The sequence below is a fragment of the Dendrobates tinctorius genome, unplaced genomic scaffold, assembly GCF_039654945.1.
Source record: "Dendrobates tinctorius isolate UK_male_01 unplaced genomic scaffold, ASM3965494v1 ptg000005l, whole genome shotgun sequence".
Classification (NCBI taxonomy): Eukaryota; Metazoa; Chordata; class Amphibia; order Anura; family Dendrobatidae; genus Dendrobates; species Dendrobates tinctorius.
Window position 1 is genome coordinate 392,406 of NW_027361673.1, and position 15,330 is coordinate 407,735.

Here is a 15,330-nt window from a genome sequence, read left to right on the forward strand (position 1 = left end):
ACCTCAAAATAAATGAAAATAGACTCATAAAATTAATTTTTTATTACAAGAGTTTCATGAAAATCATTTTTTTAACTGCAATGAGCTCACTAACACACACTTCTTCCCTGTGAGGCTTCTCTTGGTACATTTACACTTGTGAGTAGCATCTGTAATGTCTCTCTGAAGCGTCCAACAGTAGTCTGCCATCATTGTAATGCTCCATCTTCCCTGGTATCTTCTTTCCATCTTTTTAAAGTCCTGGTGGAATCGTTCACCTTGCTCTAAACTCACAGCTCCCAAATTTTCAGGAAAGTTGTCAAGGTGGGAATGGAGGAAATGCACTTTCAAACTCATCAGGCAACCTAAAGCTTGAAATGCTTTCAGCATTCGTCTGATGATTTTTTTGTAGACAGAGTCTATGCTACTGCCTAAAAATTTCTCTACGACCTCTTTAAATGCAATCCACCCTTCTTTTTGATGATGCGTCATGGTATTGATAAACTCTTGATCAGCTATAAGCCTTCTAATGTCTGGTCCGACGAACACACCTTCCTTCAATTTTGCCTCCGAGAGGCTTGGAAACTTGGTGACCAAGTATTTCAAGCATTCTCCATCTTTTGGAAGTGATTTTCCGAATTGCTTCATCAATCCCAATTTGATGTGAAGAGGTGGTAGAAGAGCTTTATGGGGAGGAACCAAAGTTTCTCGGAGGACATTTTTTTCACCAACTGTGAGCACCATCGGCTGCCAATTCTTCTTGGTCCAGTGGTTTTGTCAGTCTCGACTGCCCCATAGACACAGAAAACAAGGGTATTTAGTATACCCAGCTTGTTGCCCGAGCAGCATGCACAAGACTTTCAAATCCCCGCACACTTGCCAACCGTGGTCTTCATAGTTAAGTTTACGAAGAACCAATTCTCGTAGGTTTCCTTGAGTTGTACGGAATGACCTACAGGGATGGAAGCATAAAAAACCGCCGTTGTGGAGTAAAACTGCTTTGAGACTTCTTTTTGAAGAATCTATAAAAAGACGCCATTGCGCTGAATCATATTGGATTTTGAATTGACCCATCAAACCTTCGACATCAATGCAATAAACCAACTTATCTTCCTGGGCAAAGTAAGGAATGAACTCGTCTTCACGATGTCTGAACCATGAGAAAGACACTCCTGGCAACAATAAATTCTTGCTTTTGAGCCTCGATCTGAGTAACTTAGTGGCATCTTTGGGAAGATTCAAGTCTCTTACCAAATCATTCATCTCCTCCTGGGAAAACAATTTTGTTCTTGTATCATCTTCAAAGTCAGAACTTGATTCATCATCTGGTTCAGGTATGACTCCACCTTCATCGGAGCTAGTTATCTCTTCCAAGGTAGCAGGGGCCTTGGGTACTGGTATATCTGTGCCATGGGGGATGGGATGAATTGCTGAGTGAATATTGGGGTATGAAATGGAATGCTTCCATTTTGAATTATACCCTTTCACATCGCATGAACAAAAGTAGCAATCGTCACTATGGTTCTTTTGCTCTCGCCATACCATAGGAATCCCATAACGGAAAGCTTTTTTCTTAGGCCTGTTTCACACTTCCGTTTGTGACCATCAGTCAAGATCCGCCGATTTGGAAAAAAAACATATCCGCCATTTATCTTGGCAGATCCTTTTTTCCTCATAGACGTGCATTATCGGTGGATCTTGACGAATGGTCGTCCGTTTGATCCATTTTTGTACGGATCCGCCAAGATTTTGGCATCCGCTCAGCGGCCCGAACGGAGCATGTAACTTTTTTTTGTGTCCGGATCCGCTATTTGCCGATTTAACCCACGTTTCTGTCTGGCTGCTGGAGAAAATTCTCTCTCTCTCCTTTTCCCCAGGCGCGGTTCCTTTAAATTTTTACCTTCGGCGGATCCGTTCATCCGCCGATCCGCTGACCCCCGTTTCAGTCAGTCCGCCTGCGGATCCGTTTTCCGCTATTTTGGCAGATTTTAGCTGACAGAAAAAACTGAAGATGCCCAAGCTTTACCTTGATCTCCAAGCTTTAGTCCGAAATATGCGAAGTATATTTTTTTCACAAAGTCTGTAATATTCAGCTGTTGCTTCAACACTGTATATTCACCACAAATGTAACAGAAACTGTCAGGCGAATTAATACACTTCCGCTGAGTCATAATGCTAATTTTGGGAAACACGGTTGAATGTGACGAGCTAACACGAACTGAGATTAAAAAGTGTGAACAGGCGAGAAGCAAGATAAAACAATTGAAACAAGCCGGGGCATGTCAGAGCCCGCTCGTTCAGCTTGCAACATGTTGATGCTGGTTTCATTAGCTCACTCTGCAAGTTCTTTTCTTTGAAAGTTATATTTTTTTGGCATTGTATATCTTCAATGCATTGATGTGAATTAATTAATAGTAATTTTGACTTTCAAAACCCTAAGATAAAAAAAAAACAAAAATTGAGAAAAATTTACTAAATTTGAAGAGAATTTAGCATTTTGTGGCAATCCTGACGTCCAGGATTTTTTTCAATATTTCTTTTGTTTTCAGCACACCAAAATACATGGAAATTAGATGAAAATAATCAAACAGCTTTTTAGTCGCAGACCTGTGTAATAGGTCTCAGTTACCACAACTGTCTACAAAGAAAACTGTTGCTGATAGCAACCAATCACAGCTCACATTTCATCTTTTAAACAGCTCTGGGACAGCGTGGCGAGTTTTGAGTGGCGACTTTTGTGTTTGGACTTTTATATGGTGAGATTGGTGTATGTGTGGTGAAATGTGTGCTGAGGGTGGTATATGTGTTGGAGCACGTGGTAGTGTGTGGCGCATTTTGTGTGTGTGTTTATATCCCCGTGTGTGGTGAGTATACCATGTCAGGGCCCCACCTTAGCAACTGTACGGTATATACTCTTTGGCGCCATCGCTCTCATTCTTTAAGTCCCCCTTGTTCACATCTGGCAGCTGTCAATTTGCCTCCAACACTTTTCCTTTCACTTTTTCCCCATTATGTAGATAGGGGCAAAATTGTTTGGTGAATTGGAACACGCAAGGTTAAAATTTCACCCCACAACATAGCCTATGACGCTCTCGGGGTCCAGATGTGTGACTGTGCAAAATTTTGTGGCTGTAGCTACGACGGTGCAGATGCCAATACATACACTTTTTCCCCATTATGTAGATAGGGGCAAAATTGTTTGGTGAATTGGAACGCGCAGGGTTAAAATTTTGCCTCACAACATAGCCTATGACGCTCTCGGGGTTCAGATGTGTGACTGTGACAAATTTTGTGGCTGTAGCTGCGATGGTGTGGATGCCAATCCTGGACATACACACATACACACATACATACATACATACACGCCCACATTGAGCTTTATATATTAGATGTTTGATATTTTTGAACAAAAAGCTATAAAGTGATAGTGTGTAGTGAAAGTACTAATGACAGATTTTATAAGGTTTAATTGAGGAAGAAATACAGTGAATGTTTTACAAAGTTTGAATAAAGATGTGAGAATGGAATAAAAATGTGGAGAAGATGAACCAGGCAATAGCATTTGTCACTCAGTAAAGAAGAAAGTAGCAAATGTGAGAGATGGCAGAAAAAGAAATGTGTTGCTAGCAAATGTGATACTCAAGTTAATAGTGAATTTGTTGCCATAGCACTTTGAATTAGGTAGCATAACTTTAAATATAGATAGGCAGTTAAATTGTTTGTAACATTCAAGAAACTGTGCCTCCCACATTGGGAAGTTTAGTATAAGAAATGTTCATTATGCAATATAAAATTTTTGTATGTTCCTGTATTGTCAACTTTGTTTAACTTGCAGCCTGCGGACGTGCTGTGTTTAACGGGGGGGTATGTGGCGCCCCTGAAGCTCGGTCGCCACAGAGGTACTGCACCTCCTCCTGAGGTGTGGTGCCCCACCATCCAGGTAAGGTGGGAAGCTCCTGACCACACTCCAACACCTGCACCCAACACCACAAAGTAGTGTAGCAAAGCACCTTCGGCGGCTCCCTGCTTGGAGTATAGCAAAGCACCCATTGGTGGCTCCCTGCTTGGAACACGAAACGTGCTGGGAGGTGGAGTTGAGTTTACATTAAAAGAGCGGGAAGAGTTTAGGATTCAGCAGTTACTAGTCAGTCATTCAGTCATAATCATTCAGTCAGTCACTGAGAGTGAGTGAGGATGCAGAAGGACAGAGAGTAAGACAGAGAGGATCCCCGGGAGAGGGATGGATGAAGTAAGTGCTGCAGCAGGCCACAGTGACCTGGGTCTGCTAGCACAAGAAAGAGACATAGAAAGGACACCTGATAGTTCCATAGAAAAAAAGGATTAGTGCGGAACGTGAGGAGTAAAAGAGAGAACATGATGTGGGTTAGAGAAGAACCCTGCCTAGGATTTCTAAGCGCAAGGCCGGGGCCCGGTCCCCGAGGTTGTATGGATACTAATGATCCTGCAGCAGACACCGGAGGAATAGAAGTTAGCAATACTTTATTCCCACGTCAGACTAGGGGGCACAACAGCAACATTGATAGTGAGCCGGTACTAAGAAGCAAGAAGTCCCGAAGCAGTCTACAACTATCTGCCGTACATGGAAAGTTCATAAGAACATCGGACAGGAGGAACTCCAGTGTAACTCAGTACTGGGAGTACTTCATTTATCGGCGCTATAAGAGGAGACGTTCAGAAAGGCACATGTTGGCGGAGTGTTGGAAAGCAGTATTCCACCTGGCCTGGAGGTTGACTGAGTCCCTGACCCGGAGGACACGGCATGGAGGCAGGCACCTGTTTGCACAACAGACTGTGAGTAAAGCTTTGGAACTACATGCCCTGGTGTCCTCCACTTATTCCAGCGCCAACACACCCGGCACTGCTACATCTTGGTGCCCAACACCGCCTGACCTACATCTCCCCTTGACCTCCACATCTACACTGCCCTGGGACTACAGCTTCCCGTGTGGGGAGCTTTTACATCTTTGCTGCACCATACCATCAGTCCCAGAGGATCTGCATGCAGTGTCGGCTTAACACCTCCCTTGCCAAACAACACAGGTGGCATCACGATCTATTAATTTAATCAACTACAATCCACCATTCAATCTTCCTTTTACTTGGGCGCTCAGGGCCAAGGACCGGGTCACCGCTGCTGTGACACCTTTCCCCCTGAGTGACCGGCTTGGTACCGAGTACCCCACAGCCCTGGGAGGGCGACCCAGATACACGGCTCAGCAGTCAGTATCACACAGGATAGGATTAGATACATGGCTCAGCAGTCAGTATCACACAGGATAGGATTAGATGCACGGTTTTTATGTGCAATATAATCATTATAATTTGTTATAACTAACCACAGTTGGTTACTATGCCCAGGCAACACCGGGCTCTTCAGCTAGTATAATATAAACGCCAGCAAATCTAATAAATGGATAATTAGATACTCGTGTCCATGGGATTAGCTCAGTATTGTAGCTTCATTGATGTAAAATGGGATAAGCTGCAATAAAAAGTGCCGTCCTATGAACAATGTCTCGGTTTCTTCACACCGATTGCTGTTTTGCACATCGGCAGCAAATAAAATGTTCTTACCACCGACATTTGGTTTAAGTCCGGGATCACACATGCGAGAAACTCGGACGAATCTCGCATGTTAATACCCGGCATTGCCGCCTGCACTCGGGAGCGGAGCGTGCGGCTGCATAGCAATGTGTGATCCTGGCCTAATTTGAAAACTCCCACATCAGGTGTCTGACAGGTTCACTGTCAAGAGGGTTTCTGGGGATTCAAATCAGCAATAATTTCTTTAATGGGAAAAATAGGTATGCATTTATTTTTTGTATTTCTGAATACTCCATTTATTATCAACATTGTGAAGGTTTCTTTGTTTTTTTTTTTGGTTGTTTGTGAAGTTGCCTTTTTCATATTTTACTTTATAAATAAAAATGACAGACCACAAGGCTGAAACAGTATAACATCATATATTACATGTGGGTGCAGATGAAAAGAAAACCAACACAATCAGCCCATGGAAAATCAGTGTAGGACACACTGTAATCAATAAGAAGCCGCAAAAGGAAATCAGTGCATAGATGTCCAAGGTATGATAAAATCACAAATCTTTATTAGATAACACAGGTAGAAAAGCACAAACAATGACAAACAAAGGGTGACACAAACAGAAGCAGAGCAAGAGGGCATACAGTGTCAAAAACCTCACTCTGACCCTTATCGTGAGTAAACACCTGGTGGTAAAGATAAATAAGTATCCAAGTATAAACACCCAATATATAGCAGGCAGACCAGTGAAAAGCAGTAAGGGGTAAAATCCCCAGCTGGACAGCCATATAATCAGGGGTGAAGATACAAAGACACAAAAGCAAGGTACATACCAGGAGGGGAGAGGGGAGAGACACTGAATCCAAAGCTCAGCTGACCCCGACGTACGTTTCGGAAATGATCTTCCTTCCTCAGGGGGCGTGTCAATAGGGTGTTAATTGCGGGTTAAATAGGGGAAGTAAAAACAAGCACCAATCATGAGGGGTGACGCTGACCAATCCCCCCACATCCCCATCACTGCCTTAGCTGGCGCTGATCAGCACGGGGCCCCATGACGTCAGACGCCAGACCACAGGCAGACGGGGGCGGGACAGGAAGCGTGTCCACCCACACATGTACAGGAACAGGAAAGACGGCCGCCGCCATCTTGGATATGGGCAAAAGGCAGGAAATCTGCCAGAACTGTGAAGGGGAATAGTGAACGTCCCTGAAAAGACCTTACAAGATAGAAGCGGGCTGAATAGCGCTACAACTAATTTAGTACCCTAATATAACAATGTAGTAATGCATCACCAATGATATACAAATTAATTAATATATAGGGGAGCGCAAATAGGGCATTAGCAAGAAATGGAAATGTAAACTAAGTGTATAAATTACACCTAGGCAGCAAGAATAATCGGTAAGATGAGAGGCAGAGCACATAATATTACAGAGTTAATAACAATAACCAGTGTTCAGTGCCCATACCTATCATATATAATCGAATACATGATTTTAAATACATAAAGCTGCACAAAAGCTGTATACGTGTCAATATATACATCAGTATACACATCCATAATATTGAGCCATAAAATACACCTATATATGGATACAGCAACATCATTAGTCCAGCATTCATAATAATGAGATGGAGAAAAAAAAAAAAAGGACTAGGGCACCACCATATTCTCCATGAAAATGTGCCATAAATTAAACTTGCACATAAATACAGAGACATTATTAAACCAACATTCATAGTATTGTGATGAAAAAAAGATGATGAGGCCTTGAAACCGCCAAATTCTCCATTCAAAATGTGCCATAGAGTAAACTGGCACATAAATACAGAGGCATTATTAGTCCAGCATTCATAGTATTGCGATGAGGGAAAAATGAGGCCTTGAAACCGCCATATTCTCCATACAACAATGGAGGAGTAGATGTATCTTCATCTTCCCAAGTAGGATATCCATCCAACCCAGCAAGGAAAGCCACAAGAAAACCATCAGACAGGTGCCTGCAATTAAAACTAAAATAAAAACAAATGTTAAAACCAAAGACACAAAGAGTCACCCAACTGGCAGCAGCAGAAAAGGGGATAGAGAGGATAATCATAAAAATGGAGCAAATGACAGACACTCATTAAGACACCTCGGATGAACCGTTTGCAACTTCCAGATCCACCTGGTTTCCAATTGACCCAGCCTTTTAGATAGGCCCCCACCTCTGATATCTATTCTCAGAGCCTCGATGCCACGCACTTTAAATAAAGATGCGTCACATTTATGATGATCTTTGAAGTGCTTGGGAATAGTTCTCAGGGTGGAGTCATCCATGTGGTCCCGTGCCGCCTGGATCCCCAACACATGCTCCCGCACACGGACCTTTAGTTGGCGTGTTGTAAGGCCAACATAAATAAGATCAGCGCCAGCTAAGGCAGTGATGGGGGATGTGGGGGGATTGGTCAGCGTCACCCCTCATGATTGGTGCTTGTTTTTACTTCCCCTATTTAAACCGCAATTAACACCCTATTGACATGCCCCCTGAGGAAGGAAGATCATTTCCGAAACGTACGTCGGGGTCAGCTGAGCTTTGGATTCAGTGTCTCTCCCCTCTCCCCTCCTGGTATGTACCTTGCTTTTGTGTCTTTGTATCTTCACCCCTGATTATATGGCTGTCCAGCTGGGGATTTTACCCCTTACTGCTTTTCATTGGTCTGCCTGCTATATATTGGGTGTTTATACTTGGATACTTATTTATCTTTACCACCAGGTGTTTACTCACGATATGGGTCAGAGTGAGGTTTTTGACACTGTATACCCTTTTGTTCTGCTTCTGTTTGTGTCACCCTTTGTTTGTCATTGTTTGTGCTTTTCTACCTGTGTTATCTAATAAAGATTTGTGATTTTATCATACCTTGGACATCTATGCACTGATTTCCTTTTGCGGCTTCATATTTTACTTTATGCAAATAAATTTTGGTTTGAATTCTTGCTGCAAGATGGTTTGTATTCTTGTGTTACCTGGCATTAAAATTCTGGTAATGTCTATTATAAAAATGTATCCCTATCGTATAGCTATCAATGTAGTGTTGGGAGTAAGCAATGCCACAGGAGATAGGGGTTGTGACAAGAGTTGAGCGAATTTTGCAAAATTTGGTTCGGATTACGATCGCCGGCGAATATTGTATTTACAGTATTCACCAAACGTCAATGGGTCTAGAGTTGAGCGAATATGTTCGGGACTGATCGTCAAACATAAATTCTGCACGAATAGAGTACAAAAAAGCCATGAATATGGCAAACTCGGATTTGAGGATGGTTTCATATTCTCCAGTTGTAAGGCTACATGAGATGGAAAAAGCTGACCATACACATTGGGTAGCCGTGTGCTGAATGTTCGGCCAAAGGCTATCACTCCCGACTCCACATACTTGTGAGTGCTGGGGATTTTGAGATTATCTCCCCTGAGAACAAAAGTATCAGGCATTGCCGCTCCACCTGCCCGGTCCTTCTCTCTCCTATCGGGGAAGAGCCGGGAGGTGCCTCTACACATCAGATGGCCGAGCGATCCTCCCAAAATCTGTGGCTTTGACCGGCTTTCAACTAACATGTATTGGGGCTGTTATTGTGACTGTCCCAAAAAAGGTAATGGTAAACTGTACCTCCCTTCTAATGGGATGTTGTCCCTTTACCTCTATGTAGTCCACCTGTAATTGGCAAGTAACAGTTCGGTGCTCATATTCTGCTACATGTGTAAGCTATTAAAATGAGCCTTTATTAGATTTTAATAACTTCATTATTCACTATTTTGAAGTCTTTTGGGTCCTGATTTATTAAGCTGATTTCAGCAGAATTCTGGTGAAGTTGCGCAAAAATATTGCAACATTTGGAGTTTACTTTACAAGCCAGCTATGCCAATATGGACAGGGCATGGCTGCACCCACCTGCATAAAGAGTCTGACTGGGGTACATTGACGGCACCAGAATTGGGTGGATTGTACTCCAGCAATCCTCTTCTTAAACTGGCCTGCACAGCACAGTCTTAATGACTCGTGCCTTCTATTTCATTATTAATTTTTTCATTTTTTTCCCCAAGCCAAATCTAACCACTATTATTTCAGTTGCCAATACTTGCAGCAGGTCTTTGAAACCAAAATTGGCCAAGATATAAAAGTACATGCGAATAATTGCACTATGCTGGACTATGGATACACAAACACTGTATTTTTCCAGTTAATGATCTTCACTTGCAGGCTTTCCGTGAATGCTTTATACTGTATGTGTATCAATTTTTTTTATTAAAGTTGTGGATCATTTGAATCTTTTGTTTGTTGCAATGTAGCAACAAAACTGTTTGGGTATGACACTTGCGCACCGCAAATACTGCAGCCATAGGAGACTAGAGACGCACAGACCACAATCTCCTATATTGTGTCTGCCTCAGCTGTGGACTGTGTATTCCCCATGGGGTGTCCAGTTCAACGCTGCGGGGGAGTCAGGTGCCATTTTATTGTAGTCCAGAACTGTGCTCTTCGCTACAATTTACACCCCCATATCAACAGCTCACGTAGCTGTCGGTGACAGGAGGTCTGCGCAGTGGTTGTGAGATGTGGTGAGCACAGATCAGGAGCCTGACGCTGTACTAATATCAGGCTATTGAGCAGCTCGGTAGCCTGGGATTAGTCGTACAATGTCAGGCTGCCGACCTGTACTCACTTCAGTATTCAGAGTTCATCATCACGTTGCTGTGCTCTGAACACTGACTCAGCTCTGCTCAGTCAGTGTAAAGCTTCATTCAGATGTCCCTACATGATACATCTGAGTGAGGCTTTACACTGAGCACAGCCATGTATCTAGTCCCATCATGTGTGACGGTCTGCTGAGCCATGTATCTCATGCGGTCACTGAAACGGTGAGCAGCGCAGCTTCAACTAACAGAATCGGTGCTAACGACCGACCTCTGTGTCACTGTCCACTTGTCAATATCACTTTGCCGCCACTAACAAAATGGCTCCTATGCTTCATCCTGCCTTATCCTTTGGCAAACATCTAGAAGGCGAGGAGTGACGTCTCACACATGGAGCAGATCCCACCAATGTGTACTGCAGTTGCACTATCTCACATTACATTAAATTTTTATGGCAAATATCAGCAGTTGCCCCCCACTCCCTCCAGTTTTTCAAGTTGAAAATATGAACAAAAATTGCTATTTTATACCATTAAAAAATATACGTTTTTGCATTTTTTTTCCAATTGTTGAGAAAAAAATGGGCACATTCCCTTTAAATCTGCCAGATCCATTTATCATGTACTGTAGATTATAAAGGGAATGTTGCTGATTAAATGTAGCCATTAAAATGAACTGTTATGCTCTGACTGGAACTAATTGTTTTTTGTTCTGGCTCTGACCGCCGTGAAGCCTAAATGCCTGTAGGTCCACTCTGATTGTCACTCGGGATCAGGAAAAAACTTTATTTTTTTAATAAAGCCAATCGGTTCATGTTTTGTACTCCGTTAAGTGAATAAGGTAAAGCAAAGTTCTATGATCAACCTCCGACCCTTCCTTCTGATGTCTGCTCCTTCTGACATGGATATATTCTCAAGGTCCATACAAGAAGATGTCATAACTATTATTGGCATAGTGTGTTTTTTTAACCTATGCATTGTCTTAAGCGTTCTGGGTTGACAAATAACCTGAATAAATGTTCGGCACTCCTCACTAAGGAATTTGGCAGGAGATAGCAGTAATTACATATACTACTACTACTACTTTTTGAAGCTATTTGACTATGGAGCCAGCCTGGTATGTATCTCGACCCGTGTGCCCGACCACAGACTATTTAAAAGTTATTTTTTAGCATCTCCATTTGGACTACAAGCAGTGAGCTGAATCCATTTTTTTCTTTCTTCTTGATGGCTATAGCTTAATTACTTAATCAAAGTTCACATTGTGTCTTTGTCTACGGTTGGGGGCTTGCAGCTGAAGCCCTAGAAAAACGTTTTCCGATGTTTGTGTTAATGGAGCCATCTACTATATAATAATTCTGTCTGTCTGTTTGCAACGGAAATCCCGCGTCGCTGATTGGTCGCGGCCGGCCGGCCGCGACCAATCAGCGACAGGCGCAGTCCGGCCACAAATTGGCGCAGAATTTGAACGACGCATGCTACCGCTACCATCGGGAGATCTGCGGCTCCTGCCGCACGGATTTGCCGCAATCAGTGATATTGGCGTGGAATTTAAAGGGGATCTGTCACCCCATTTTTGGCCTATCAGCTGCAGCCACTGCCATCAGGGGCTTATCTACAGCATTCTGTAATGCTGTAGATAAGCCCCCGATGAAACCTGAAAGATAAGAAAAAAGAGTTAGCTTATACTCACCCCGGCGTTTGGTCCGGTCCGATGGGTGTTGCTGTCCCATCTGACACCTCCCATCTTCATATGATGATGCCCTCCTCCTTGCTTCTCCCTCAGTTCCTGCGCACGCATACTTTATTGGCCCTGTTGAGGGCAGTGCAGAGTACTGCAGTACGCAGGCGCCTGACCTCTCTGATCTTTCCCGGCGCCTGTGCACTGCAGTACTTTACTCTGTCCTCAACAAGGCAGATAAAGTACATGTGCGCAGGAGCCGAGGGAGAAGCAAGGAGGAGGACATCATTGTATGAAGATGGGAGGCACCGGACAGCGACGAACCACCGCCCCCGCCCCCGGTGAGTATAATCTAACGTGATTTTCTTATTTTTCAGGCTTCATCGGGGGCTTATCTACAGTATTACAGAATACTGTAGATAAGCCCCTGATTGCGGTGGCCCCTGCTTATGGGGTGACAGATTCCCTTTAAATAAACTACATACATATTCTAGAATACCCGATGCGTTAGAATCGGGCCACCATCTTGTTGATTATAATGATGTAGATGGAGTCATTGTGTGCTCTATAGGTCATAATTTTTGGCCTCATATGCCTTTTTGAGGCAGACACCAAGATGGCGTCTTGGTGCCTGCCTCAAATAGGCATATAATAATGCTAACATAGAACACTGACTCTGCCTGCATCATTATATTCAATGTTCCTGTTGGTGCGAACATCTGAATCCCATTCTATGGGGCTTCAGACACAAATACCGACAGGGCCACTGATCATAGTCCAACGTGAACAGTCTGAGAGGCACGGCACCGTATAGGGAATGTGTGTCTGACAGCAGAGCCCCCATAGATAGGTTAAGCTATAAAGGAACTTTGGGCAGTGCTTCCCCCCTCCCACTACTTCTCAGGTGATGCCATATATTAGAACGCCCACTGACCAACGGGAGAAAGGGGAAGGGGCGTCCGGCCACACCCTCAGGGGTTAAATTCTTGTGCTGGGCCGGATAATTCCTCTTCCTCCCCTGGCTGACCATTCGAAGTTTTGTCCCACCCTCCCTCCCTTATAAATTCGCAATTGTGCTGTGCGGCTATTGTATATAATGTTTATTTAAAAAAAAAAAAAAATTTTGGACTATGTTTTCATTACTTACATGATTTTGTTGTATCCAATGTCACAGCGGTAGTATGGGGGGGCAAAGGTTCGTAACCTCTCATCAGCTTCCTTACCCACTGTCAGTTATGGGGGGTTTTCGGCTCTGAGTCTGTTGAGAATTTGTATTTGCCTCTCTCGGTTTAGAATTCAATAAACTGTGACCGACCTGTTCAACCCATCCAGGCCTTTTTGTTGTTTCGTTATTATGTTATTGGTGGGAGGCGGGGAGGCACCGTTTACGTCATACGGGTCTCTGCAGTCTAAGCAGGACTGTCTTAGGATGCCCAAGTCCTACTAGTTAATGAATGTCTCTAGAACCTTTTATAAGGGAATAATTGTCATGGCTAGATGATGACCAGGTCACAACATCTCCCACATCGGCAAGTATATAGTCAGTAAAGGGAAACCTGTCACCTCGTTTTTCAGCTATAAGCTGCGGCCACTGCCTTTCTACTGCATTCTAGAATGCTGTCGATAAGCCCTGAAAGGCAGTGGCCGCAGCTTATAGCTGAAAAACGAGGTAACAGGTTGCCTTTATCAATGTAAGCCTATGGAGCATCAGAACAAGGCCCCATAGGCTAGTATAATAGAAGAGACTTCTCGCTCACACCGAGAGCATAGAGTGAGCCGAAGAGTCTGGAGAGCGATGAAAGGCGATTCCGACAGCTAAATAGGAAAGGGTTATTATTTACAGTTAGAGCAGTCACACTGTGGAATGCCGACCACAAGAACTAGTAATAGCAGACACTACAACAGCTTTTAAAAAGGGCTGGATGATTTCTTCAATACACATAACATTGTGGGTTATATTTAATTTAGTGACAAAATGGACAATTGGTGGAGAAAGGTTAAACTTGATGGACCTAAGTCTTTTTTCAACCTTTGTATGTAACTATGTATCTATGACATCACATAAAAGTGGAGCTGGACAGAGCTTGATAGAGCTTGATCTCAGAGAAGACAGCAGTTGGGAAGTATATTACCCCACCACACTACAGTACATACACGTTTAGTGAAAAAAACAAAACTTCATGAGGATTCTTCAAAAATGTACGACGTACAGTATTGGTATGCCATATATTTCAGAAATATTCTATTACAAAGGAATATTAATTAATTCAGAATTTTTATTTCATTTTTTTAAATTAGGAATTCCCTATCAGTATGTCTTTGGAGTGTGGGAGGAAACCGGAGTACCCGGAGGAAACCCACGCAAACACGGGGAGAACATACAAACTCCTTGCAGATGTTTTCCTTAGTGACATTTAAACCCAGGATCCCAGTGCTGCAAAACAACAGTGCTAACCACTGAGCCCCCGTGCTGCCCAAGTACAGCTTTGATGACTTGCTGTAATAGATGTATATGGTGCCCTAAAGACAAATTGGACAAATGCATCTTCTGATGCTGCGAGCGGCCCTGGATAATCCACGCCGACAGGATGATATAATCCGGCGGAAGATGGATCCTAGGAGAAGAGATATAAAACTAATTTAAGTAATGGGACTCCGTATTAGAGGATACTGCTTTGGTGTAATTGTGGCAGGACGGTAGAGAAATCTTATCCGTGCAGAGGAACAGGATCATTGTCACTCATCATACATGTGACAATCCCACCACTGACAGAAAACATCTCCACATGAATTATTCTCACTGGCCAACATCAAACAACATAGACCTTATTATCACACTTACGTCTTCTAGGTTCTCGCTCTTCTACTATTTTGGCATTTTGCTCTTCTACCAGTTTTATTGCAGAGTTATTTTTCTTCTCAACTAGAAATTCATATAAAAAGTGAAAAAACAAGTCAATGATCATTGTCAGTCATCATACATGTGACAATCGTACCCACTGGGAGTTAACATCTCCTCCTCGTGACTAATTCTTAATCGCCGACATCAGACAACATAGACCTTATTGTCACACTTACCACTGCTAGGTTCTGTCTCTGGGACTATTTCTGGGTCTTGATCTTCTCCCAGTCTTAGTGCAGATGTATTTATTGTCTCAACTGGAAATTCATGTAAAAAAGTAAGAAAAACAAGTCAATGATCATTGTTAGTCATAGATGTGAAAATCCCACCACTGACATATAGCGATGAGCGAGTGTGCTCGTTACTGGAGTTTTCCGAGCATGCTCGGGTGTTCTCCACATGTATTCAGGTTCTCTAGCAGTCTCAAATCATGCAGCTGCGGGGACTAAAAGTTGATTTCCGAGCACGCCCAAACTACTCAGAGAACACCCGAGCATGTTCGGAAAACTCGAGTAAAGAGCACACTCACTTAT

The 15,330-nt window shown here is 43.2% G+C and overlaps 2 long non-coding RNA genes across 2 annotated transcripts in view; one reads left to right on the forward strand and one right to left on the reverse strand.

Moving 5' to 3' along the window:
* Positions 1-14,849, forward strand: part of LOC141083439 (uncharacterized) — a 65,547-nt gene extending 50,698 nt beyond the window's left edge. The window contains exon 2 of the long non-coding RNA XR_012230720.1: positions 14,194-14,849. This is a non-coding gene — a long non-coding RNA (uncharacterized lncRNA). The remainder of the gene's footprint in view (positions 1-14,193) is intronic.
* Positions 6,085-14,814, reverse strand: LOC141083444 (uncharacterized). Its single transcript, XR_012230721.1, has 2 exons — positions 14,738-14,814; positions 6,085-7,555 (listed from the first exon to the last, which is right to left on the reverse strand). It is a non-coding gene; the product is annotated as an uncharacterized lncRNA (long non-coding RNA).
* Positions 14,850-15,330: the final 481 nt, after the last annotated feature.